The 25,640-nt window shown below is 46.3% G+C and overlaps 1 protein-coding gene and 1 long non-coding RNA gene across 25 annotated transcripts in view; both read left to right on the forward strand.

Moving 5' to 3' along the window:
- Positions 1-1,904: 1,904 nt before the first annotated feature.
- On the forward strand, positions 1,905-9,953 carry LOC118170198. Of its 2 annotated transcripts, none has more exons than XR_004752569.1 (2): positions 1,905-7,875; positions 9,156-9,953. It is a non-coding gene; the product is annotated as an uncharacterized LOC118170198 (long non-coding RNA). The 2 variants fall into 2 exon arrangements; XR_004752570.1 differs by having other exon boundaries at positions 1,905-7,224.
- Positions 9,954-12,154: 2,201 nt separating this feature from the next.
- Positions 12,155-25,640, forward strand: part of MAP2 (microtubule associated protein 2) — a 195,364-nt gene continuing 181,878 nt past the window's right edge. For 17 of the 23 annotated variants that reach the window (XM_035331548.1, XM_035331556.1, XM_035331552.1 and 14 more), the window contains exon 1: positions 12,156-12,302. The gene's annotated coding sequence lies outside the window, so the exon portion shown is untranslated. Of the gene's footprint in view, positions 12,303-25,640 lie in introns of all 23 variants that reach the window. The other 6 variants (XM_035331554.1, XM_035331562.1, XM_035331563.1 and 3 more) reach the window with 3 other exon arrangements.

A 25,640-nucleotide genomic window follows, 5' to 3' on the forward strand; every position in this document is an offset into this window, starting at 1 on the left:
ATGTCCAGTAGGAGAAAATCTCAAAAGACTTCCATTTGTAAATACAGTTCCTTTTATATGGGGCAAAATACAAAGACCTTCAAGCAAGCCAACATTTAATTGCATGATCTAATGGCATCAAAATTTAGTTATAGCTCCCTTTAATAAAATAAATTTGGAGTCTTATATGATAATTCTAAAATCAGATCATGCTATACCTTATGTCTGTCAGCTTGCTTTGCAAGGTGAGGAAAGAGCTTTGCAAATTTACAACAGAAATGCTTTTTTTCTTCTTTAGGGTTATTAGTTGAAAAGACTTGAAGAAACAGCTCAATTTGATGCATTGTTTAAATCACCTTTTTTTTAATGTCTCCCTGGTAACAAAAGAATTGTTGTAGCTGTTTCAGACTGAACAGCCCTGTAGCAGACAGACAGTAGAAAGGAAAGCACCGCATGCTTAGGGAAAGAGTTTTCAAGAAGCAGAGGTTGCTTGCAGAGGTCCTACTCACAGCACCCCTTACAGCAGCTGGCTGCTCAGAGATGTCTGAGAGAGACGTCGAACCCCCTCCTTTAACCCTCCTGAATTTCGCTATACTTTCTTTGAAGCCATCTAGGCTCTTCACCTTCACAGTCCTCTATCAGTGAGTGCCGCAAATCATGCGTCCTCATAAAGATGTTTCCCGCTAGGCAGAGAATAGCCTGAGGCTAATGTCCCTGTTAGATCCTGTGTAAATCCTGATGGAAAGCAGGGAGAGCTGCAGAGTCACTGATGATAAAGCTAGTTCCTAAATTTGGAGTCAAGAATTGAAGTTCAGGCAGCTCTAATGGGAAGTTTGTGTGATTTCCATGGCAAGAATAAAATATCAATTTCTCAACTGAGGTAAGATGAGCAAAACTGAATTCCAGTGAGTGGTGAAGTACAGGATTTTATGGTACCGAGCTGGAAATCTCTGTGGTTCTGCATCTGCTACCAAGTTTCTGCCCAACCCTAAAATGTCTGCCTGCCTCCATCTGAAAAAGAGACAGAAATATTACTTTTAACCTAAAACTAATGCAGCTCCCAGCATGTGGGGGCATGTATCAACATATTTGTCCTCACTAATTTGGAGGACAAGATCTATGACCCCGTCTCATTTGGGAACAAAGCCATTTACCCAAGGTCAGCCTTTGAATCGATGCTCTGAGTTGCAGCTTGGTTTCTTAACCACTGGGCTGCTGTGCCTAAAGACCAGCCCTTTTGTAAGGTGTGACTGTGTTGTGAGGCTTAATTCATAAATGCTTACAAATGTCTTCAGAAAAACAGGATGGTATTAGAAGAGAAGTGCATTAGCCTGTCGGTTGGGCAGCAGCAGCTGGAATGTATCAGGGCTGCGGTAATATTTGATGGTGCATGTACTTTGCTACAGGAATGCTGCCAAATGGCATTTGATTCATACCTTGGAGCTCTGTTCAGATTTTAAAAAAAGTTAATTTCCATGCTTTTTTGGCCAAAAAGTGCCTGTGGGTCTTTATATGGCTTGACCACGCCGGGACCACGGCCTGACTTGGAGCAAGAAGCACAGCTTGGGCTGAAATTGTTTGTGCTCAGGCTTGGGGCTTTACCAAGTGGCTGTGACAAGGGTGAAGGTGGTGCTTCCCCAGCTGAGATTTTAGTGCCCAGGACTAAATGAGGGAATTACAGCCTGACCCCCACCCCATGGCCGTAGGAAGAGACAGCCTTCTGTTAAATGTTTGTTTATGGTAATAGAGGTTTTGCTATGCCCTTCCTAATGATTCCTCTTCAGTCTCCGAGTCCAGTGCAGCAGTTCTGTGACCAGCTGTGGTTGGATTAGGGTTTTTCTCTCTGCTTGGAGCGTTTAGCAAACTTTCCCATCCCTATTTCTTTAACCTTGCTGATGCTTTTCCACTTCTCTTGTCACAGCAAATGGATGGCCAGGAGTTCCCAGCCCTGCAGATCCTTCTCTGGGTGAGACCCCTTTCGTGGGTTTGTTTCTCAGTCACGGTGAGTGTGGACCTGCTCTCTTATCCTCACTTGCTGATCTTGAGCTTTAGAACTTAATCTGAAGCCTGCTGAAGGCAGAAGAGGTTTTCCTGGTGTGCTTAATGCACCCAGCTTGGAAGCATTGCCTTCCTCCTGCACTCAATACCTGTTGCTGCTATGTGCTTGTTTGTGCAGATGCACGTCTCATTTTATTCCGGTTGCAGCAGTCCTCCCCTCAGCAGCACCCCCAGCGTCAGCACTGCCTATTAACTGCCTAGTTTCCCACCCGACGCTTTTCAGAGCCTGAATTTCTGTAGCCGGCAGCACACTAAGATGTGGGCAGTCGTCAGGATTAGCTGGGGCCAGCGGTCCTGGTTGAGAGGACAGGTTTCCTGCGGGATAAATCACCCTTGCTCATCGCTCAGGCTGCCCAGCTGAGGTTACTGTTGCTTAGCTACAAGGCTCTATAAATACAGCCCAAGCCGCGGCAGAGCAGGCACTGAAGCGTTTCAGATATGACAAGACCCAAAGGATGCTCATCAGGGGACACGCAGGAACATTACAGGTCCCATATGCTGAGGTTTTAGTGACCGTGACTGTTGGCTTCTAGCTTACACGGTGCTGGTTACAGGGGAGTGCACTGCCACTAGCTCTGCTTTTGCTGTAGCGGGGGTGTCGGCAGGATGCGGCCGGGTTTGGGGGGGAATTATTGAATAAAAGCCCTTGAAAGGGGGAAAGGAGGTAAGAGAGGCACTCCTTGAGGGCTTCTGCAAGGAAAAGCCCTAATGATCTCTGCAGTTGGTTTCTGGTACCTAATGCAATGCTGTGGAAATGGGAAACGTTAGAGGGGTATGATGACAATGCTACAAGGTATTTGGGGGGGAAGGATAAAGGCTGCTGAAGAGAACAACCTGCTGTAGCCTGTTCGTATTTCTGAAATTGTCTTAGCTTACATGGTCAGCTCTGTCACTGCTTTCCAGAAATCACTTCAAGCATAGTTGGAAAAACAGCGAGATGTACAGCTTTTGGCTTGACCAGGCACCTCCCCACCCCTCCTATAAACTCTTTTATGAATCATTAATTAGTGGAAGCAGGTTCCCATGGCTCAACGGCGGAGCAGTTAAAAAGCACAGGTCTCTAGGATAAAAAGTGAGGTTTCTTTTTAAGATGCCTCTTAAATTTTGCAGACTTAAAGGAAAATTTGCTCTGCAACCCCCCATTTACTTTACAGCTGACGTACAACTCCCAGTAGGAAGATTGATTCCCAGTTAAACCCCGGTTACTGGAGCCAGGCTACATTACGTGCTGGCAACGTGAGCCGCAGAGCTGCCCTCATGCGTTGTGTGTGTATCGATCTGTCTGTATGCAGCGCTGACACCTTTCAGCTTTTCCCTGCCAGTTTCCTTTGGTGTTCCATCTTACAGCTCTACTAACCGTGGCTGAGTTTTTGCAGTGTCATGAAAATGAAGGCCTCCGAGTGCCCCGGATATATTTCTGGGTCGCAGAGTGGCTGCACGCAAAAGACAGGAGCGCTGTGCTTTGAACACTAATTAACAGTCTGGAGGTGAGGTCTCAGCTTGACAGCCAAATTTAATCACAGTTATCTGTATGCAGGAGAAGGCTGCTCTGAACCTCCACGAGGATCTGGGAAGGCTGTGAACACAAGGACTTAAGCGATAATCAAGATTTTTGGAAGGGATGCAATTTGTCATTTTCCAGGGCATAAGCCAGCCTCTCAACAGGAAAGGGCTGCATGAAACTTGCATTGCTGAAAATTTTTTAGGCATTATGGCATTACGCACAGTTCTCACGTGCCTGTTTGTAGTGCCAGGGAACGCGCACCAAAAGAGTGCTGACTACTTCTATCTTAAGCTTGCCCCTTATTTTCCAAGCTTGATCTTGTCCCTGTGGACACCAGGACCTCCTGTTATACTGCAGAAGCACTTGCTGACTTCTGCCGTAGTCCGCTCTCGATATGGCTGAGGAGAGATGCTGTGCAGATGAGACTGAAGCAGAGCTGTGCTCAGATAATTCTGCGTCTCATTTATGCCAGGAAAAAAAAAATAAGTCAAGAGAGCCAAAAAGAGACAGGACATGGCGACTGATTTGGCATCAGCAGGATTACCTCAGAGAAATGAGAACAGATTTGGGCCTGCTATCTTTCAATGCCAGTGAGAAGTAAGTCTTATCAAAACGAAGAGACACATTTCAGGGCTCCCTCCTGCTGCTGCTGGGAGTGCCAAGACCAACTGTCCACACTCACTTCTCCTCTGGGGTGACCACAGTGGCTGGTGTGGAAAGTGTTTCTCGAGGTTCAGCTGTCTTCAGTGTGAGTCAGCAACATGAGGTAAAGGAGTGGAGCCAGCACCCTGACAGAGCTGTGCTGCTGGGCTTGTCCCCAGAGCAAAGCCATGAGGAGAGGCTTGAGTGGCTCTGGGTTGGAGAAGCTTCCTTGGAACTACTGGCCATGTTGGTCTAGAGCTGGAAAGGCACCAAGTCTTTGCTTGCGCTTCTGGAGAGATGCCAGACCGAGAGGACTTACAGGAAGGCCAAGGATTGGAGTTCTGGCTTTCTGCTTATCTTCAGCTCCTCTAAAGATTGTTCTTGGTGCTTCCATTGCAGATGTGAGTCTGGGAGGACACTACAGCTGACTGCAGTACTGGCCAATTTTGTTTTCCCTGATTTATGGCAGAGAAACCAAGTGGATGAAACTTCATCAGTTAAGAAGAGATCACTATAAAACATTCTGCATTTTATTTCTGGTTCATATTCAGTGATGCAGCCCCACACTAAGGGTGACCTCGTATTATTCTTCCTTCTTATTGGTAACAGCTATTTACCTTAAACATCTGTCAGCAGTGGGGAACAAACCTGCCCTGTGGAAGTTTTGGTGCTTGACCCCAAACTCAAAGGCAAGAGTACTCAAAGGCAAAATGCATGGTACCATGCCTAATCTGTGCAGCTCTCCCTTTAGAATAACAGAGCAGAAAATGAAAAGTCATAATCAAATTAGACAATCTTGTGTTGTTGCCTAATAATAATAAAAAGCCCTGCATGAATGTATGGGAATTCAGCTCTGAGATCTGTGCTGTCTATATGGACAACTAATGAGATTGTTCTAACACCAAGAAAAAAGCACAAGTTTGAAGATAGGCTGGACTGCTGCCCAGGTTTTTTACTTGATTTCCTGTGCATACACTAGCCTGTCACTTCTAAACCTGTTTTGCCTCTCACTTAGCAGTGGAGCTGTGCCTGGATAAAAGCATTAAATATGTACTATCTAAATATTAGCTTTATAATGTGGATCTGTTGCTTGCTCCCAGGGTATCTCTCAAAAGCAAGTTGTTCTGTTTTGTTATGTTGTCTATTGATCACTCCTGTTCGCTTTGGTATTTTGATGTTGCTGTTGTTGATTTGCCTTGCTCTTGCAGAAAGTGTTGCCAAGCCATTAGGAAACTGAATTATTAAACCTGATTGATTTTCCTTGACCATGTAGTTGATGCTATCATGTAGGGACCTTTGCCTTAAGCTATGCAAGCAGGGTTTTGCTAAGTGCCTGACAGCTCTCCTCATCCCTTTGCTTCATTATCTTCCCCCTCTTTTCTCCACCATCATTACGAAGAGGAGGACATTCTGAAAACCATTACATGGAGTCATTTTGTTTTACTGTCAGCCTCCCTTTGCTAACAGCCCCAAAAACGATGGGATTTTTCTTTCTTTTCGTTCTCGAGGTGCACAAACAGATCAGCCCATTTACTAACAGCCTCAGCGCTGACACCACTGTATCCATGGCAACGCAGCAGCCTGCGCAAAGCATCCTCAGACACTTTGAAAATCAGAAATATCAAGTGATGACAAGGAGTCGCTGCAGACAATAGATGTTGATGCGTTTCACAACCACCTGAAATGCTTCTCTCTCCACCCATCAGGTCCTTGATTATAACATGCTTTGCATTTCTCTTACAGCTCCTCTGTCAGGATACAGGACTCAAGGCAGAATTAATCCCAGTTCTGACATTTTTTTTTATACTTGAACTGCTGGCTGAGGTAACTTACAGGAATGAGCACCCCAAGTTGCTCTCTTGACTCTCCTCTTTGAACTGGGTTGGAGCACAGGCTCTCCAAATGAAAAATCCAAACTAATAATTGAAAAAGATGTGGTCCCTATTAGCCCCGTGTGTTTCGGAGCTAACACGTGTAGCTGTGTGACTGCTAGGCTGCTTTGTGATCCGCCCAGGAGCTGCGTGAACTACTGCTTTCTTACTGTGACAGCGGATTAGTAAGATCTGAAACTTTTTATATAACTTCATCTACCTGCTGGCATGGCAGAGACTATGCTAAAGCAACTACAGCTGCTTCTCTTCACAGATCCCATGGGTTCTTCAGCTCTGCTTTCAGGGAAGAACATTCAGGTACACTGTCTGCAATTCAGCAGCTGGTTGCAGCAAATGTATCAGTTCATTAACCCAGGGGCTTACATGGGGAAACATCTCTAATTCAGATCAGATAACTGCACATGAAGTACTGATTTGTGCTGCTAGATAACCATGTGCAAATATATGGGCACAAGCTAGCAGGGATTTAAAATTGTTCTGTACGTGCTGCCATTTAGGGGCACCTCATCTCCACCCCTCATCTTTCATGTACAAAGCAGACCTTTGGAGTGATGTGCTGGTGATGACCCTGAATGAGGAGCCATTTTGTAAGACAGCAACCCCCCGGGTTATCTTCAGGCATTTAGAACCATCTTCCTCAGGCCAGGGACTTATTTCAGCCACACTAAGACATGATGGGTGTGTTCAGTGGTCAGGCTGAGGCCATTCTCAGACCTAGACTACAACGCTGCATTTGTTGTTTGCACGGAAGCTGAGTTTGAGGCAGAGTTTGAAGCTTGTTGATGGGGAAGAGCCCAAACGCATTTGGTATTTAACCTCTAGCCACAGTTCTGGCAAGGCAGCGTGATGTGATCTACAGATGAATCTTCTCAACTTGTGTTTTCCTGAGGACTGTGATCAATGAGCCTGAAGCACTGCTGGGCTAGCAGCCACAAGGGCCTTCAGAAAGTGTGCGGAGACCATGAGGCTACTTCCAAGTCTCTTGTTCCTTTGGGCAGACCCTGCCTCATGGGCTTTACGTTCTTCTCCTGGCTGATCCACATAAGAGGGTGAGGTCTATCACAGCCCTCTATGAATTGCCCTAATTCTTCAGTGCTTTTAGGACTGCAGGATGTGGACTCCTGTGCTCACTCCAGCCCTGGCCTGAAGGTATGCAGTTTTGTCTTTTCCAAAACTAACTGAGGACTTGTAGCAGCAAACTGGCCACATTTGTAGCCTATGTGAATAAACAGCCCCTCATTCCGTCTGCAGATGCCTCTCCTCTCTGAACAAAAAACAGCAGTGTTTTATTCAGAGAAAGGGAAAAAGAAATAGGAAACCCCAACCCCAAGATGAACTATGTTGCCCTGTATTATAGTGTTAACTTGATTAGGCTAATTTTTTTCAGCTGATAATTTAAGCTCTAGGCGTGGAAAATATAGTAACATTTGCATGTCTGAACATAAGAAGATGAGCATATTAAGAAGTAAAAAGCCTTATCAAAATTCCACATTAATAAAACAAGCTATCAGTGCATCAGAGAGTTGAAGAGCTTCCATGTGCAAGCATGCAAGTGTAGTAATAGACTCCTGAGGTTTTAATTCTCAGTAGATACTGTTGGAAAAAATCAGACTTTCCACTAGAACAGGAAATTAAATCTCAAAAATAGGATATCCCTTATGTTCTAACCAATTTGAATATTTAGTAATTTATACATCCCTTTTACTTTAAAATGCAACTTTTCCATATCATTTTCTACAGATGCAACGTGCGAAGAGATTTTGCCACTTAAACCTTAATGTGTGTTCTGTTCATCTTCAGGTAGGCAGTGGCTGTTTTCTTATTGCATTAGCAGACCTAGGTAAGGCTGAATGGGGCAGTAGTTTTATTCCCACAGCTTTCATGCTAGATAAAGAAGGCAGTGCTTATACTAGTGAGAAGCTAGAGATGGCAAAGCAAATAACCCAAACTCATAAACTTGCATTTGATACTTCCTGGCAATCATCATTCCCTGCTATAACTAGAAAATGCTAAGAGCAACAAACCTTATTTTCTAGGGAGCCTTCTTTTCCCTTCTTGTGGAGTGGGGAATTTAACAGATGAACTGTTCCTCTCTACCCCAGAACGTGGGTTAAAGCAGTGAAAAATGGCTTAGGTTAGGGACTTTCACCATCTGCATTCTGCCAGGATCGGTACACCCCTCGCTTCCTTTTGAATACATTTACAAAACCTCCTATGAGATGGCCCTAACATGACAAGCCTGACATCTGCTTTTTCCTGTTCAGCAAAGGCAAGCAGCCCCATAAGCAAGATGTCACAAAGCCTCAAGAGCTGAGAGAAGAAGTAGGTGGGTTAGGTAAATGACAGGGGAAAAAGGAGGCTCTGCACAGAACTGTGTCCTCAGTAAGGGACCTCTGCTGTGCATTTTTCACTGTCGCATGTATGTGGGCACCCTCTGCTTTCAATCACAGCACTGAGAAATGAGGATCCAGATGCGCCCTGGAGTGGAGTCTCTACTGTGATTTTTGTCTCCTTGTGTCTCAAGAGCAGGTGCCAGCAGTATTTAGTCCTCTGCTTAATTTCAGATAATTCTAGCTCTAATGTAAAAACTGGCTTTTGACATCTAAAGCATTTAGTAAATAAGAGTGTAGCTCCCTAAAGCTAACTAATCCATCATAATTCACATGGGAACCTAGTGCCCTCAGACAAAAAGACCAAAGATAGTGAAGGTCTATAAAGGCAGAGCTGCTCTGGTGACGGTCCTCCCACTGTGGCTAGATCCTTGCTTCAAGCTTTCCCGTGGTAACCTGAGGCATTCATTTACAGACAGGTAATATCTCCAAATAATCTCTAAAGGTAGATGTTATCAAATGGGAAACAGGCAGAAAAGAGAGGTCTTCTGAACGGAAATTTTACCATATGAGCTAATGATACAATTGAGTTTCCTGTCCGAGTCAGAAGCAACTTGAACATAGTCTCTTCTGCAAAGCCAGGGATAAATATGTAATATTTTCGGTGGATGCTTTTGTTTTGCATATAGGTTGGTAACGCGTTTTAAAGAGCTATTCAGCTCCTTTTTTATCTTTTCCTCGTTGCCTCAGCTGGGCGCTAGGGGGACCCTAGAGCTCTGTCATTGTGAGAAATCTCTCAGCCAAACCGAGGCAGTAAATCGTGCCTTCACGGTCACCTTAGCCTAGGTGCTTCCAAGGGGAAAGGTGGCAAAAACTGCTCGACCGGTTGTGGCACATGCCCAGAGACTGAGAACACGCCACCGGGAAAAGTGCACAAAAGCACCACAGAGCTTCCATCGCTTCATAATTCTGGTTTCTGCTTGTAGCCCTTCCGATCATGAATAAATGAGTTGGCTTTGACTTGACTGCTCTGTTCACTTAGCTAATGCTGTGACATTGGCATCGAGTCTTGGGTCATACTGTTTTTGAGAGATTAAATGTTTCCTTTTCGGTTCTGAAGGGAAGCCAAACACCTAGGTTGCCAACAATTACAGCTCGATAAACTGGCAGAGGAGAAGCAGGAGTTTGCTGTTATAGCTGTATAGTCTAAAGAATGTATATTGACGTGGTCCCTTTTGGAGCGTGGTATTTCTCAGCTGCTATTTCAAATGAATCACTTTAGAAAAGACTACAGACAATGCCCTTCCTTCTTCTTTTAGCAGGCAGGCAAAAATTCTCTGTATTTCACATACTAGACCTTCCTATAGCCATTCGCAATTCAGTGTGTCAAAGCTTTACTATAAAGCTCATCATTTGTGAGGTTATGTAAAAATCTCCTTTGTAAAAAAATCTTTCCCCACTATCTCTTAGTGGGATGATGCTTTTTGATCTCTGCATGAATATTTCTAATAAAGATACGTGTGTGTATCTTAACATCTCTAACATAAATTATAAGAATTTTCCCTGTCTTAAAACGTCTAGTGTCAACACCGTTGCTGAATATTTAATGTGAAGTATAATGTAATTTGACTAGATAATTATCTGGTGGAAAATGGTGAATGCCACGTTGTTTTTTCTGTGTTTATTTTTCATCATCTTTGATGACTGGTTAAAGGAGAGCTGCAGCTGAATGACTAACTTCCAAGATTCACCTTCTCTCTCTGCAGCCTGCTGTTGAAAAGAGGCTGCTGAAGTACTGCATCGGAGCTAGAGGCATCGATTCCTCCACAGCACACAGAATATTCTGAGCCTTTCTCTGGTCGGTTCTATCACCGTGAACTCTAGGATCATTTGTAGACAGCATGAAACCTATTCATTGTGCATGGTGTCTTTCCACTGAGAGCTCTCTTCCATGATACCCATCACAGGGCTTATTTCCCACAAAAATATAAGCTGTTCTTTTTTTTTTTTTTTTTTTTTTAGGGTAAACTCAAAATAAACTGAGCTTGTGGGGAGAGCTCCTCTGGGGTCTTTGTATGGCTGTGTGGGCCTCCAAAGGGAGGCGCTGAAGAGGACAGCGGGGAAAGGCACTGCTGTGGCCCTGGGTGCTGCATATGCATGTACACTGTCCTTGACAGTTTTCACTCCTGACAGTCTGGAAGAATGACTGCCTGCAGCAAATGTTTCCTCTGGAAGCATCTCCTTCGGATGGATATACATCACTGATGGTGAGCAGCCAGAGGGGAACATGATGGCTTTGTCCTCTTGGCATGATTCTGCTCCCTTTGCATGCCACTGATTTATAGATGAAATGCTAGAACAGGGAGGTGGCAGTGGTGGGAAGTTCTCCCAGATAACTTGAGGAAGGCCAAGGAAAAAGGACTGGAAGGGAAATGTCTGTAGCCTTAATTTATGCACTCAGATCTTTACAGGAAGCAAACAAAAAAACAAAAACAAACAAACAAACAAAAAAAAACATGATATATAAATACATATAAAAGAATACTTCACAGAATAATTTGGCACCCTCAAGTCCCTTTATTGACCTTGATGTGGGTCTGAAGTACAACCCCATGCGGTAGTTGTTGAGGGACTGCCACCTCAAGATGGCAGCCAAACAGCTGTGGCAGTGAGGCATGTGCTAGCCTGAGCCTGTGCCCTGACCACCCTGTCTAAGAGAGCTGAGGCCCAAATTACGGAGCTGAAATGTTCCAGATCACCTGCTAAGGTCTGTGAAGAAAAAGAGTGCTCAGCGCTTCTGAAAACCATGCTTGAAATTATGTATGATTCATGGTACCTGGAATTAGCGAAGCTTTGGGAAAAATAGACACAGGGGACTTGCTCAGAGTGCTGCAGTGAAACCAGACAAAACCAAAGTCACAGTGTAAAGGTTTTGCACTGTTGTATGGGTTGAAATTAGTACATATTCTGGGCATCCAAATGTAAAGAATAGGAATATGTATCTTTAATGGAACAAAATACATTACCTGTTTCAGAAACTTTCCACAGATTAATACTTATAGAGGGAATTGCTGGTTAAGGTTCTGTCAGACTGGCTTTTGCACATTCATTAAAAATAAAAAACAACAAAGAAAACTAATTTGTTTAGGAAATGGAAAAGCTAATAGAGCCCTATTCCACTCTTTGATCTCCAGCAAAGGGAACTGAAACCAGGGGGCACTGACTGAAAGGTGAGATTATGGTGTCTTTTACTTTCACCAGAGGAACAGGGAAGCATTAAGGGGCATCCTGAGGGGCAGAGGAGGCCCGTTCCATTAGTTTGGGAAGCAGGTAAGTGACGAACGGGCTACCTTTTCCTGCCGAGGTCAGTGCGGGGAGCGGCCGGAGGGCTCTGTCACCACACAGTCTGCAAGCCAGCGGTGCGGTTTCTGAGGTACATCTCCGTACTTATCTCACCGAGCCGCCTCCTAGAAGAAAAAGAAAACCTGCTCGAGCATCACTGCGAGACCGCGAGGTGCGGGACCTTCGGGACATCTCCTACCGTGGCAGGGGCGATCCCTCAGAGCCGGCCCCGCCATTTCGCGCAGCGGCCGGGCCCCTCCGCAATGCAGGGGCCGCTGCGGGCGGCGGGCTCGGGGCGGGGCGGGCAGCGAGGGGCTGGCCCCGCCGCCGCCACCACCACCACCACCTCCACCACCTCCATCACCACCTCCACCACCGCCGGGGGGCCCTGAGGGAGCGGGGCCGGGGCCGGGGCGGAGCGGGGGGCGGGCCGCGGGGCTTCGCGGCCCGGCGACAGCCCCGAGAGCGGCGGGGCGGGCTGAGGCGGCGGCAGCGGCGGCGCCTCCTCTCTCAGCCCATCGGCGTCCTAGTGCCGGCGGCCGCTGTGGCGCTCAGGTAAGGGGCCGTTGGGGACCGTTGGGATCCGTTGGGGACCGTTGGGGGCGCGAGGCAGGGTGAGGCAGGCGCTGACAGGACACGAAGTTGGCGCCCCCGCGGCCCCGCTTGAGGTAACCGGGGGGTGCCCGCTGCCCCATAACACTCCTTTTACCCTCGTAGGAGCCCGTCGGTTTTCTGCCGGCTGCCTTTAGGGTTTCGAGCATCTCCAGAGCGTAAAAGCCTGGGAAGGATGGAGCCTTGCGTGCCCTCCCGCCCCCCCCCCCCCCCCCTGAAGGGATCTGCGAGGCGGAACAAAAAACCCTCAGCCAAGGGGGGGGGCGGGTCGGGGGGGGGGTCGATTTCCCCCTTCCAATTTGCACCCGGGAAACAAACAAACAAAAAAATAATTCCCTCCATTGACTGGTTCTGCCACGGAGAGGAGGCAGCCGTGCACGGGGAGGCTGGTAATCGTGAACAAAGCCTTTTTATGTGAGGAAAAAATGATGCAAAACGCGCCCCGCGCGAGGTGCTGCAGGTACGGTGAGTGTGTGCAGCGCTGCGGTGCCGGAAGGCTCCGCGGAGTATGATCTGCAAATAAAGACTGCTTGCCTCAATTTGTTGCGTATAATGTTTGAGACACTAATTGCGACCTGCCATTTGAATAAGATGTGCTTTGTGAAACACCTTTGGGAAAGAAGGGGGTGTGCCGCATGCCGGCAGAGCTGCTTTCGGTGTTAAAGATACGAACGTAATTTATTCCCCTCTGCTAAGCTGGAACTTTCAGTTTTCCTCTGAATAAAGATATTCTCTGCGTTTCATGTAGGCTTCTTCCTGATATAAAATAGCAGGCTTTCACACAGGAGTGATCATTAACATAAAATCCTGCATTAGAAGGCGAGGTATACATACATATTCTCTAAGTCTTACTTCTTCTAGGCTTCTGTCATCCCTTTCCACAATCTGTCAAGCATTTGTGGCTGCGTCAAGGAACCTTTCTCTGTCCTTTCTCAAAGAAATCGTGCTGTCCAGCATCTGTGCTGCTCCTGGTTCAGCAAACCTGCCCCTTTTGTTTTCAGACAGGTTCTTCCTCACAAGGTTGAAGCGCGTATCCTTTCTCTTCTGGCTCTCCCCCTTCCTCCGCAGACCTTTGTTTTCTCCTTGTGAAAGAGCCTGTTTCTTTCCACCCGTGCTGGTTTAGACTTGTGGGGATGTCTAGACTTGAGATGTCAGAACCGATGCACCCAAGAAGAGGTTCAGCTGCAGGATGTACTTGTTTTCTATAGCTTCTCTCCCTTCCCACCCTACTGGATGACGTGATTACAGCATCTCAGCCCTTGCTGAGAAGAGAGGGAGAATGTGCTGAGAGAGCATTACCGAGTGAAATTGCCCCTGACATTACTTCATAGATCACAAAGGAGTGAATCACTAACAAAGAGAAAATGGGCATCTCCCCTGATTATGATAGAAACTCCCTTCAGTTAGCACAGAGACAGTCCTGTTCAGTTTGTGGATAGGTGTGTATTTCTGCTGTGAATCTTTCCAAAACCTAAGATGTATGGCAAACCTCAAACTCGCCACTGTAGCACCTAGGTTTAGGAACTGACTTCCTCACTGTACATTTTATTTCTCCTGTTTGTGAAATGATGCACTTGGCAGTAGGCAGGACCCCAAACTAGATGTGGTACCAAGTCCCATGGCACCCAGGCCACAGCCCTGTGGAGCTTTCAGATGAGCTACACCAGCACCCTGCACCCCTTTGGCTCAGTGAGAGCATTCACAGAGCACAAATAAAGCACACGAGCGAGCCCTTGTGCAGCAGGGCTCCGTGGAGAGGCGATTTCAGCAGTCAGGTGCAGTGGTGCAAGTTTCCTCTTTTAATCTCCTCTTGTACCAAGGGACGGGATTTGGTTAACGGCACTTTACAATTTGTTGCACCCATATTGTGGATTGCCTTTGGTGTTTGAGAGAAGCCAAAGAGCTGTCATCCCGAGAGTAAAAAGTTACCATTGTTCTGTGGAGAAATTTAGCCTGCTTTGAATGCGGTGGGCAGTTCATTGAGCCTATAACACACTTTGTTACGTAAAGCAGCATCTGAAGCCTTGATTTAGGGATCTGATGTAATATTTATGGTACGTTATGTCAGTGCCCACTTAGCTGTGCTGTTTAAATATATTCTGACAATAACAAAAATAGTCGTCATTTAGTGACCCCTGAGGTCTTGTGCCTGGGCATGAGTGATCACAGTAGTCCCAAAATGAATTGCTGCAGTCTGGGTTAAGAATTCCCTTTATGCTTGTCATTTTTTCGGAAGCATGCCTTCCTTTCAGCCTGCGTCATGCTGCTTTCTGTATGAGTTAGTGTTTGCTAAGCCATATACCTGGCTGCATGAGAGGAAACGTTTGCTCTGTGTACTGACACCAGAGCGGTTCCTGGCCCCGTTCTTGGTGAACAGTTGGCTGAGCTGTGGAAATTGCTAGAAATATCTAAACACAGAAATGGGTGGGTGAGGACCATTGCACACTCTGCTGCACTGTTTCAGCAGTCACCCCCAAACGTGGCATTTCACATACATATGTTAGAGATGACTTTGTTTTTTTAAAGGGGTGAGAAGAGGGAGAAGTCAAAAAGACTTGTGAGGACTGTATGATAATGGCTTTCAAAAAGCTGCCTTTTTATTACTACAAGCTCTACAAACTTGGAAGGTCCTGAGAGAACTTGTAACGCAGCTGCAGCATCTGTCAGATCTGAAATCTGATATGCCGTGGTAAGACAAGTGACAGCTAGCTTAAGGGAGGAAAAACTAAAAGGAAAGCTCTGATAACAGTACTTCTCTACAAACTGGGGGATGCTCCAAAGCCCTGAGTACAGACCTCTTTTTCCCTGTGGTACAAAGTTCTGGCAATGACAGAAATTTGCAAAACTGTAATATGCTGGGACCTTGGGACTATGTGGCTTCCCAAGGTACCTCCTAACCTGAGTTAGCTGGGTGTTGCATTTGTGTGCAGCTCTAAACTCCATATGTGTACTTGATTGGAAAATAAAATTATGTGTGTGTTTATATGTACAATTGTTGCCCAGGACTCAAAGATGCTTGCTTTGGTCCATCTGGATTTGTTCAGTTGTTTAAACACATGCTTAATTGCTCTTGAAAGTGAGCTGTAAGCATGCTTTGAAGTTAAGCATGTTTTTAGCTGTTTTGCTGAAAAGAGAGAGTCTAAATTCAGGGTACACGGGCTCAGTTGTGGAAAACCCCTGGTGATGTTTGGTGGTGCTGAGGACCTCTGGAGGAAGCACAGAAGTGAGCAATATTCCTTGAAATCACTGGATTGCTTATCCTTCCCCAAACACACACTGAGGGACCGTATGGGTCTCCTTTTCTTTTTGCTTCACATATAGTGTGCTTATTAGCAGCACTTCTGTAATGTATTTTAGTACCTAAGGGAAAAACAAAACAAAACAAAACAAACAAACAAACAAAAACGACAGCAAAAGACTGATTTCTACAGGGTAGAGCTGATTTAGAGGGACACTGATGGAAACAAAGGTGGTTTCTTAAGCCATCTGCCTCAGCAGAGGAAAAAAGCTTTTCTTTCAGGGGTAGATTTAATCACTGGTTATGCTGCTAAGCTGTAGGAGAGTGTTTTAGAAGGACATTCAATGTGGCATTTGTAATTGCTTTCTAGGTGTTGGAAGAAGACTGATGCATCCAGGGGGTTAATTTGGGTTGCTGTGGCCACATGGGTTAACAGTGCTAGCTGTTAAGAAGATTTGAGGTCTTGATTGACCCATTTTACTTTAACTCTAATTGTTCGCTGCTTTATTAGGGAGAATAGATGAGCTAATGCAACTCCTTATGGTTTTACACTCACTAGTGTTTTTCCTACAGCAGATGAAACTTAGCTTTGCTCTTTTGTCTTGACTGGGGAGGTGGGGCCTGTCACAGTCATTCAAAATGCTAACGAGGCAGCAGTGCCAGTGTTTGTATGCAATATCCAGCGTCTTTGTTAAGGTGCTAATTCAAAAGGAGTTGTGGTGAAAATACGAGACTTAGGCAACCTTCGTAATGTAAGGATTTACTAAATCTTTGTTTCCTCTAATCAGTGAGACAGGTCAGCACTGGTCGAGTAGTCATGACCAAAATTACAGTACGTGGTTTCTCTTCTAACACTTCAAAACATGTTGGTTTTCTAATTTTATGTAGCATAGTAAGTACTTGTTTATTTTAGCACATGGTGTCTATCTTCCAGACAAAATATACATGTGTATTTGTATGAGGAAGATGCCAAGCCTATTATTACCAGGGGTGTTAGGTAGAGAAAATCAGTATAACTGCATTGACTTCATTGAATCTGCACCTGACTTGCACCATCTGGAAAAAGATAATAGCCTTTTCTGCTCTGTCTCCTCGTTAGTGAAAATCAGGGATACTTTTCCACTTGAGGGGAATAATCTGTTTATCCTTGGGAATTCTTGGGCTGTGGATCTGTAGGTTGAATTCAGCACTTCTGGTGAGTTCTCCTCCTTCATTTGCAATTGATACAGGGATCTGAGGAATATTCCTTGCCTTCTGTTGGTCGAGCCCCCCTGGGACGAATTAGGAGGAGATTTCTGATAGTAGCACTGCCTAGCTCTAATGCAGTTAGATCTCAGCGGCTTCCAGTGATTTGAGTCTATGAAAACTTGCTATTCTGTTCGTGAAACATGTCATTTGCTACCCCTGAGGGAGGTTTAAATTAAATTTCCAATATCTGTTTGCAAAATTAGCTGTATTTAATGTGTATGCAACCTCTGGATGAACAATATTAAAAAAAAACAACACAGTAGGCCAATCATGTCAGCTAACATGGCAGCATTTAATTATAAGACCTATTGATTCAATCAGCCCTATGTTTGCACTTTATTTTCTGGAGAGAGTGATAGGGGCTGGTTTCTGGTTTAAAACTAGAAGCTGTCAGCTCTGTTTTGAGGAACAGGCATTATCTGGTAGAGCAGCCGCCTCGCCCCGTGAAACTCGCCTCTTTTCCTGAGCTTCTGATCTTGGGTGCAGTTTTGATGAATGAGGTGAGAAAATGCCTCAAAACGGGATATTACAAAAGCTCAGAGCAGAGGTAGGTTTGTGCTTATGAAACTTCTGGCCCCAGGCCAAATTTGATCCTGAGATGAACAGCAGAAGTGCTGCAGACCTTCAAAAGTGACCTGGGTGCTTTACTGCTGGGCCAGAAACCCAGACCTGCTGCCTGTGAGAGCAGATCTGCGTTGCTTGGCCTCCTTCCCTGCATAACTCAACCACGGCCTTGTCCAGGCTGTGTCTGAAGGAAGCCCTGCTGCCTTTGAGGTGGAGCTAAGTCTCCCTCTTTTTTCCTCCCCTCCTTTTCTGTGGAAGCCATCTGTAAAACGTGCTAAGCCCATGCAGGCAAATTGCAAGGTGCCATGCCTCAAGTGTAGGGGCCCTCTTAACCTCAGGGAGGCTTAGAAACTAACGGGGGCTGTGAAGCCAGCACGTTTGCTCTCTGCTGTGAAATGGTCTGAAACTGTGTGTTCAAAATCCCTGAATTTTAACGAGGGTTCAGGTCTGGATCTGAATCCTTATGCTGCGGGGCTTGTGTTTGCTACCAGCTCTTTCTGTGCCAAGCTGTTCTGTTTGCTGCAGCAGCCTTGCTGTGACCACCAGGGCAGGGCAGAAAGATCTGATCCCCCCGATGGGGGCTGCGTGAGGGCTCTGGACTTGGGGCTGTGCACTGCAGCACTGTGACTCTGAGCACAAGGTCAACCTGATTCGCCTATCCCCTTGCTGACTGTGGGACAAAGAGAACCCACAGCCTCCAAAAGCCCTTGCCCTGTTCTTTCATCTGCTTCCACGTGATCAGGTAAGATGTGTTTGGGTTCGCGCGCTGGCCATGTGGTATCGCTCAGAAAGCAGGGCTGCTACCTTTGTTTGAGCTACTGTGACTATAGCTTGATTAACAGCAGCTGTATGTGTGCAGTCAGCGTGCCTCTCACTGAGGGATCCCTGTTTGCCGGTGCCTGACGTGCTTTTCAGGTGTCTCAGGCTGCTGCTTGGGGGTTGTATCGCAGGGTGTGGTGGGCAGGCTGCTGCTGCTCCTGCTCCTGTTTGCAGCAAGTCTGTGTTCACACAGTTAGGCATTTGCCTGCTTCGCTTGAGTCATGCTGAAATCAATACCAGCTTTTATTTCCCTCAGCAATTAGAAATCATTCAAGAAGGCTGAGGAAAACATCCAGGGGGTTCCAGAGGAGAGGCACAGGTGTGTAGCTGAATGGTTTGTGAAGAAACAGGGTAGTACAGCTTACTCCTCAAGGGCTGCTTTTGGATGCTCAGTAATTCGTGTCCCACCCAGCTTGGGGTGGACCAGAGCCAAAGCTGGGTGTGCCAGGCCTGTGCTGCTTCCGGGCCTCCGCTGTTACCCTGCTCTCCTGCAGCACTTCCCTGCACCTGTATTCCCAGATCTGTGGGAGACAGCCACGAGACTAGGAGGGAGGATTATTTTCCAGCTAAATGGACAGAGCCAGAAGATGTAACTGCTCGCAGGTGCGGAGGGAGACTTCTGCATGGACTGAGTAAGCTCCTCCAGACTTCTATTGGAGTTACTCTTAGTTTGCACTGATAGGAGGTGGGCAGAGTTTGGCCCTCAGGATGCTCTCCCAGGCTGTTGGTGTGTTCAGAACGTGTTGGGGAGTTGGGGTCTGCCTGCCTGGGAGTCCAGAACAGGCCTGGTGGAGAGGCTTGGCATGTCAGGAAGGAAAGTGACAAGTTAGTTGTTTTTGTCCCTAGCTCTTCCCCCTTCTTTCTCCTGTGAATGATTAGACGTCCCATTAAAAAAATTTCCTCTGGGAAAATGATGGAGAAACCCATAAACCAGGAGGAAGGAAACTGTATATTTCTTCTGGTTTGGGGAGAGAAAATATACATATTTTGTGGAATGGTAAAGGGAAAGTTGGCAGACACACATGAGAGTAATTTGAAAAAAAAAAAAAAAAAAAAAAAAAAAAACCAAACAACCCTCTCTCTGTGGGGGGGAGCAGTTAATAACATGATTCATTCCAAAGAGCGAGGGATGGAGCATGGTAAATAAGGGCTTTCATGCTGTGGTGTTCTGCAAAGTGAAGCTTTTCAGGATATAGGGAGCTGCTTGTGTTTTTGCATAAGACTTAGCAAAATATTGAATGTAAGCATTTCATGTTACCCAGTGCTATCTGTTAGAGTGGATAATAAATCTATGTCTGAGATGTTGAATAAAAGGCATTTGATAATATGACAATATCTAGAATTTAATGGTCTGCCAAAGTTAGCAGCAGTGATTTATAGCTAATATTTATAATCCTCCAGTTAATCACTTAAATGGCATGCTACTAGTGCTGCTTAAAACGGTGTCAGTATTTGGGTTGCAACATGAAAACTAAAAAAATATTAAACATGGATTTCAGTGTGAATAACTGAGAACTTCTTTTCATGGAATGCACTGGGGGAAAAATATCTGTAGTCAAACCGCATTTGCTTACAGTGACCTCTAGTACAACGCTATTTCTATTGGCGCTAAAGCTGATTTCGGTCAGGTTTTCCCTTCTTGTGGTCATCCGCTGTTAGCAGTAAGTGGAAATAGTAATATCATGCAGAGTTTTAAGGAATTAATGGCTACTGTCACCCTCGAATTAGAAGCACACTTGATCACCTTTACAACAGCTTTATTAGATTGATCCTGCACGTGCCTGGGTGGCTGTGTGTTTGTTTAGATGTCTGGGGATTCGACACGTGTGACCTGGCAGGAGGGGCCAGCCCTGACCGGGATTATCACTGGCAGGAGGCAGGCAGGCCGTTCTGCTCACCTCCCTCTGCAGCCCTCGTGTCTGTTGCATTGTCTTCTGGGTGAGGGGTGACTCGTGCAGGTGCTGCCCATGTTACTTGATGTGTAATCATGGGACTTGTCAGCTCTCTGGTTTGGCAGGACTAAGTCATCTTGGAAGCCCAGATTGCAAACTCAAATTAAGGCACTGCCAGTCCAGGAGCGCCTGCGGGAGCGATGCTGTTTCCAAAGTTTGAGGAGGTCGGCAGCCCCAAACCGAGTCTGTGCTAGCCGAGGATCTTAGTGCGGCGTTCCCAGGTCTGTTCGCTATCTGCTGGCTAAGTATCAGTCTGTTGCTTCTGACTTTTGGAGTTAGCTGGTTCCAGGGATGCTTAGGTCAGTCACAAAATCTTGCTGTGAAATCCTCGCGTGAACTTGACCTTGCTTGTTGCCCTGTAGCCCCAGTGGATATGTACGCTATTGGTGAGATAGTAGCCTTTGTAACCGACTTCTGGCAGAGGCTGACAGCAGCAGTTTGTTTCGTGTGGAGAGAGTACCTTCCTGCTTTGACAGGTCGACTTGATTTGCTAATCCTGAGCCAGCAGATAGAAATGCTGATGACTGTTGCAGGGCAGATGCTCCTTCTTGGGGTGGGGTCGTGCCTTCTGTTTGCTTCAGGTGCTGGGACAGAGCATCATGGTGATGGTAGTATGTAGAGTAAGTTACTTGTTTACACTTTAAATTAAGTGTTTTAGGACTAAATTTATTTTACAGCCTATTACAAGCAGGCAGAGGGAATAAGAATTTAGGAAAAAATATTGGGCAAACCCAATGGTTTCCATACTTCAGGATATGAAGCTACAGTTAGTGCAGACCTGTTGTGATGGGTCATTTGTCTGAAATACCCTCGTGGTCAGCACCAGGCATTAGGTTTGCCCATCTTGCTCAGCCATTCTCACATGAATTTCAGTTCTGAAGTTCCAGGCTTTTGGCGAGATCTGAGTCATTTTTGTTTCTAATTTGTTTTATATCTCACAGTAAGATTTTTCTGAAGAGGGTGGGGTTTTCTTCTGCATTTTAAGCTATTGCAAGATCAGCATCGGTGGTATTGCTTACCCTGTGTGTGATGGGGTAAGTCATCTGTCGCTGTCCTGGAGTGGGCAGGAGGACTTTATGGTGCATGTGTGCTTCCAGTGCCACCATTCAGATAAATACCAAACCATGGCATGCATCGTGTAGTCACCTGTCTGCACTTCCCTTGGATAATTCCTACTTGAGATGCAGTATGGTTTTTCTGTCTCTCATCTGGCAGTGCTTTGGTGTTTTTGTGTCATGTGCCTAAGGGGTAAACTGTAAGTGAAATTCTAGCTTTCTTCTGGTGGGAGAGTGATCTATGCATGTATTTAAAAGGCAAAAAGCGAGGTCTGATGCATGCATTACATTTTTCTTTCAAAAACTTGGTGTGGAGACTAGGTTCAGCTGTAGCTGTTGGGTTTATTTTCAGAGTTGATGCAACAGTAGGAACAGAATTTGCCTGTCCAGGACTTCTGGACAGACTGCTGTACAATAGATATAAAGAAGCAGCTGTCTCCATACGCTCCCCTCTTCTCCCCATCCAAACATGATCCAAAACCAGCTTTCTTTTGGGCTCTGTTCCCCTCATGTGTTTGCGGTTTGAAAGTTTGGTGTACCTGCTGTCTGCTCCGCTGCCCTTACCTGCAGGCAAGGCATGATCTAGATCGAAGCGTCGTCCTCCTGGATTAGTAAACAAGCCCTGCCCCACGCGTGTGTCACCAGGCAGATGAGTAGGTCCCTGAAGAATGTTCTGAGGCTTGCGAAAATAATTTTTATACAGAAAGTTTCTGCTATAAAAGAGATTAAAATATGCAACTAGTCAAATGAACAAGCAAGCGTGCCTCAGGACTAAAGGTGCTGTGTCTGTAGTCACTTTTTAATATTTCCCTATCCATGCTAGATTTGCTTCACAGCTGAGTTAGAAAATGCTTCAAAATTGGCAGTGGAGCTGAGCTATTTCCCCTTGTAGTGCAGCTCTGGCTGCCTTTAAGTGTGTCTGTCTCTCCATTTGTTGCTTTCCAGTTTAGTCACTCGTTTTACATTGAAACAGCTCTGGGCAGAGCTCCGCATAAATAAGCCCATGATAAAAATGGGTTAACTTCCCAAATAATTAGATGAAACTATGGAAGACGAACCTGTGATATTTTCCCACTGGACCCTGTTTTGAGATGGGGAGTTGATCCTCCAGTAACTGCTGTTTTTTTATCCTGAGGACAACTAGAGCATCGAGGCTGACTCTCCAGAGCTCCCCAGCCCTGCATCCTTTTCTGTGTGCTTGAAGCAGTCCACTTGCCTTTTCTCTTTGCTGTAGCAAAACTCAGGAGATGCTCTGTGTGGGGTGCAGCAGTGCACATCAGTGCAGCAGCAGTGTCCCCTCTGGCCTGTCAGCCAGTGGGAACCAGGAGCAGCCTCCCCACTGAGCAGCCTGGGACGAGGTCTCTTGGCAGCCCGGGCTTATCTCAGCCTTGGGGGTCCTGCCCTGCCTGCTCCCATGGCGCCTGGTCCTCGCCTGACCCCGTGGGAAGGCAGCTCGGGAAGCGGAGCCAGGGCAGCCCCAGCACTGTGCAAAAAGGGCTCGCTCCCTGCCAGCCCGCTGCTCTAAAATGCTCCAGAGCCCTGGTGAAAGGGAAGGGCAGGGGTTTGTGTCCAGGAGCTGGAAGGCCTTTGCTTGTCTGAAAGACAGGGACTTTAGGGAAGTTAATGCCCTCTTTTGACAGTAAAACCCGGGCTCTAACCTCCCTGTGTAGGCTGTATTGCTCCTTGAAAGATATTAAGTTACGCCGGCTGGCAAGCTTGACCCATGGTTTTTCAGGCACCTCTTTACATTAATAGTTCTGTTAGTTCTCAAACACTGCCCCATTTTTTTAATTCATTTTTTTGGGGTGTAAGTGAAGGACAGAAGATGCAGGGCTACCTTGGAAATGTTGTGCTTGGCTCCCTTCCTGCTGACGGTCAGAAATACACTTGGTGCTGTCTTTTTGCTGGTAGTCACAGGGAGGTGTGTGTGGTAAAAAACAGCCCTCCCAGGCTTTCTGCTGAAGGCAGAAAAGCAACCTGCTTGCAAGAAAGCCCTTGCCTTTGTCTTTAATGGAGGAGTGTCCTGAGGTGGAAATTGCCTGCCTTAGAATTAGATGAGGGATGTGTGCCGTGAGGAAAAGCTAAGCCAGGAAACACCTGGCAGCCAGATGGCCCCTAGCGCGCTGCATCATACCCACACCTTCATTAGGGATTACCCTGGCTGTCTCCGGGTAATAGATTTAGAGGTTTGGGGTCACCGAGAATTAGAAAATTGTGGCCAGTTGCAATTAAATCTAAGTTATTTTTAGAGGACAAAGAGCCGAGCTGGAAGCTGACTTAGAGCTACTTGAAATGTTAGGGCTTGCGTGGTGTTTTCCAGGTGCCCAACAAAAGAGCCCAAAAGAGCTTTGGTGGGGCACAAAGCAGCCTGGGGGGGGGGTGGCAGGTGGGCTGGGGACAGTGATGTGGAACTGGTATTATTCTGCTCCCCCGGGGCAGCTGGCTTTGGGGCTTGCTGAATAGTTAGTTACGTGAGCAGCACTGAAGGGTTGCAGGCTGCTCAGGCCGTTAGCAGGGTAGGAACATGTGCTTTGCACTGGGATTTACAGAAGCATCCCTCGGTGTCTTACACTAATGTTCGTTCTGCATTTCGTTTTGTATTTCCCCTTCAGTGTGCCTGCAATTCAGAAAGGGCAAACTCGGGTAGTTTTGTTTTAATTGTGCTTTTCTGTGCTGCTGACCAGTCGGCAGCAGCAGGTGGAGGCATGTGGTGGGGCAGGAATTCAGGCTGGCCCCACGCGGGTGCTCAGAAGTGGTTGTGAGGAAATTGCTCCCCTCCTACAGCCCCCGTGTGTGCCTGCCCACACGGGCAGGCAAAAGAGGCACGGCAGGACTGAGATGCGTGGGTGGGTTTCGGCTGCCTCACTGCAGTGCTGGAAGATGGGAGCCGTTTCTGGGAGTCCATGGCCCTCGTCTTCAGGCTCCGGCTGAGTTTGGGGCTGATGCAGCCCTTCCCTGCTTGGAAAGGGCTCTAGGTAGGTCGTGGGCACGAGAAGCCAGGCACGAGCTTTGGTAGTCCTGTGGCTGTGCGAGGTGTGATTGCCTTCCTTACTGACGCTTTGGGGCATCCGCAGGAAGCTCGAGTGGGCTGTTCATTGCTTCCGTTCTCGTGCCACTGATGGAATAATAAGAGCATTGCTGGCTTTTGTCCTCTATATTCCCTGAGCATCTTCTTTGCAGACAATAGATCTTGTCTCTTTCATTTTAAAACTTGTTCAGCACGACTTGAAAATGTTTACCATTCAAATACCACTTTAGTTAGCTGTTACTGTTTATATTGCACCCTGTTGTGAATTTCCTGCAGTGAGTTCTGAGGAATCTGACTCAAAATCCATGTTTTAAATATAATTTCAGTTCTCAGGTTTCTACCAGTGGGGTTGGTCCTGCAGCTGAGATCCCTGTTAAAGACAAGGTAACTTGCATTACGCAATGGAAGTGTTGAGTATATTTTTTTAAAGATGAGCCAGTAACACCCTACCACATGATATGGTGCGGCCACAGGAATATGGAACAACTCTGTCATGAAAGGGTGGATCAAGTCGTCCAGTAAGTCTTTTCTTTTTCTAATCTCTATGAATCTGGAAGACTATATGGCATTTCTTATTTTAGCCATGGGAGAAGAAAACTAAATCTCAGTTCTTGAAAGCTACTGCCCCAGGTTAGACAATCTTTACGTTAACAGTTTGTTACCCAGAGAGGTTTGAATATCTTTTTTTAGTGGATTGATTGTGTCTTTGACCTGTATAAAGCCCCACAACAGCATCTTGGAAAGAAGAGCAGGGAGAACATGCCCAGAGGATTTACTGTGCTGCTGCTGTTTTTCCCCAGAGAGGAACCCAGCTGTTTTGAAGCTGAAGTAAAAATGTGAATTATGAGAGAGGCATAATTAGGGCACTTCCTTGAGACAATGTCTCATGCAGGCAGCTTCAGTCCTTGGAGGGTGTGTGTTTTTAATAGCAAAGAGGTGTTCAAGCAGTAATGAAGGAGGGGGTGAGGAGCAGCTGCGTGCTGTGATGGTGCTCCCTGGCTCAGGAAAGTTGTGACAAGGAGCAGAGAGCTTGTGCTTTTCCCCCACCAGATCTGCTGGTATTATGTGCAAACCTGGTGAAGATTTAAGCTTCTAAATGTGAATTACTGCTCCACTAACACATTGATACTAACAACAAACAGAAGCTGTGGTATGCATCCTGTGCCATACATCTTGTATGGTATTTGTGGAATCAAAATGTCATACTTGGGGACTTGAAAGAGCAAACCTCAAGCTAGTCCCTTAAGGGGCATACTTTGCAGAGACACAGAAAGCATAAAAACAGGCACAATAATGTGGTTTTGGTCAGGGCGGGTTAGGGGGTTGAGTTAATTGTCGGGCAGGAGGCCTGAGCATGTATGAAGTGGTAGGGAGAGT

Source organism: Oxyura jamaicensis, chromosome 7 (genome assembly GCF_011077185.1).
Source record: "Oxyura jamaicensis isolate SHBP4307 breed ruddy duck chromosome 7, BPBGC_Ojam_1.0, whole genome shotgun sequence".
In the NCBI taxonomy this organism is placed as follows: Eukaryota; Metazoa; Chordata; class Aves; order Anseriformes; family Anatidae; genus Oxyura; species Oxyura jamaicensis.